The sequence below is a fragment of the Corythoichthys intestinalis genome, chromosome 22, assembly GCF_030265065.1.
Source record: "Corythoichthys intestinalis isolate RoL2023-P3 chromosome 22, ASM3026506v1, whole genome shotgun sequence".
Lineage (NCBI taxonomy): Eukaryota > Metazoa > Chordata > Actinopteri > Syngnathiformes > Syngnathidae > Corythoichthys > Corythoichthys intestinalis.
This window is the reverse complement of record NC_080416.1, coordinates 23413399-23415684: the sequence shown is the minus strand read 5'-3', so window position 1 is coordinate 23415684 and position 2286 is coordinate 23413399.

The window sequence follows — 2286 nt, the reverse complement described above, 5'->3', positions numbered from 1 at the left end:
TTTTAATGTGTGTGTGTTTCCTTGACAACAGTGTCAGAAACAGAAAATATTGTTTACATAGATATTTGATACACACAAGTACTGTAACTGTAGTAAGATATATGAAGAAACAGATACATAGTAAATCAACTCATTCACTAGCAATGACAGCAACAGAAGTCCAATTAATTTGGACTGGGTGGGTGTTTCAAATGGATTGGATATCTATTGACATCAATGGCACCCGCAGTCTTAAAGTGATCCTCTACCTTAAAGCAGAAATGTGAAATAATTTCATAACATGCCAAATATGGTCACAATTAAAGTAATTAAACATTGTCCAACAAATAAAGCATGACAAAATAATTTATATGTTGTATATTTGACAAAATAATCGCATTTCCGAAGTTCGAGCCTGAAAGGGGACGAACCCGGAGGTCACACCGGGAACAGCGATGGCAGCCCCATACATACGGCCGCCATACAAAGCCCTTCAAACAAAGATTCAAACAGCGATATAAGCGATAGATCGAGCGCAAGGGAGGAGATCCAAGTTTTTGAAGAGTTGGAGGAAGAAGAGGAGCTTGGAATTTTATGTTGGACCTAACATGTATTAGCCAGACGCTAATCAGGATGCAAACAATGTGCGGAGACTACCTGACATAGAATGGATACAAGCCCCATCGAGATTACAAGATTGGTAAGATATACGCTGTTATTATTTTCATGATTTAAGGATTTAGGCATTTGCACATAATTTTATGTTTTTGTCTATCTGATGACATTGTTAAAAAAAATAATAATCAGACTTCATGTTCATTTTGGCAGATCCGGCAGCTCTCGTGCATATAAAATCATAATATAAAAACGTTGGGGGGACAGAAGGAGATGAGTCGTTGATGGCTTTCTCCACTTTATTGTGGTAACAATAAGAAAACAAAAACAAAATAATAGCGGACTGCCGCCACATTCGACCGTGATGTTTTGCTTCTCGCTGATCTCCTCCTTGCCTCCTACTACTCCAGCGTCTCTTAAACGGATCGTGCATAGTGTCTTGTTATGAGCTTTTTGTTTACAAATGTATCGAACACACGATGCGCTGACAACTTTGTTTCTTTAGTAACACATGGAGCTAACAGTACGAACACAGATTACAAAGCACCACTTCAGTGTTCTCCCGAGACTACATTTCCCATGATTCACTGCGTGACCTGCGCGCTCGCTGATTCGCTGCCAGACATTAAAAGCAACACGCTTGTTGTTGTCACCTGTCAGCGGCTCTCGTACGAAAAACACAAACAAGAAGGCTATCAAGAGATCACCGTGAAAGAAACGCCGAACCATACAAATGCAATGCAATGCTTGAAGCATGAAGGTGGAAATACATAATACAAATACAAATAAATGTGCACAAACTCACCGGCGGTGTGTGTCTCTTACGGCAACGTGACCGTGAATTACCGCTACGCCGACCCGCTTATATGCACATCCACACCCCTTTCCCGATTGACAGTGGATTAACCCTTTCGGACAAGATCGTAGATGACGCACAATTTAAACACGCTTAACCTAGCGAACGCAACAACAACTATGATCGAGGATTGCCACGAGTTAACTTTCGGCTAACGTCGCTAGCTTCTACTGTTCATTCCACAACAGTTGGCAGCTCTGCTTTGACAAAGTCATCAGTCATCTATCCAAAAATCACACTTACTTTTTGGCAAATCCTTGATCATAAGCAGACCGGTTAAGGAAGCAGGCATCTTCGAAGTGTTTGCAGCAGAGAACACTACTCGATGATGGCGTGAAATTCATTTGCTTCATGCGAATGAAAGATGTCCATTTACGTGCCCTGCTATCCTTTGGCTACTCATACAACTTTTCGTTTAAGTGAGAACAAAACATCGCCACACACTGCCGTAGCATCTTACCGAGAAGCAATGCAACAAACAATACTGTTCTATGGCGGACTTCCCTCACACTACCCTGTGTGACATAATTTCCGAAGATTTCCGAAGATTGCCGAAGAAAAGCATTTTCGTTGTCAAGGGCGTTGCTATGGTTAAACAAAGAATCTGGAAGGGTTGCGTTAAAAAAAATAACGAAAATATGCTTATAACTGCTTAGCCATTGATATTATTCAAAAACATGGTTGGCCAACCTTACTTCACATTTCCGCTTTAAATAAATGTAGGCTCTAATAAACCACAATTGTTCTCTTGTACTAAAATATGTTGTTAGAAACACATAAAATGTTAAATCAATGGCAATATTTTAAAATATTTACTACATATTTTGACCGTTAGT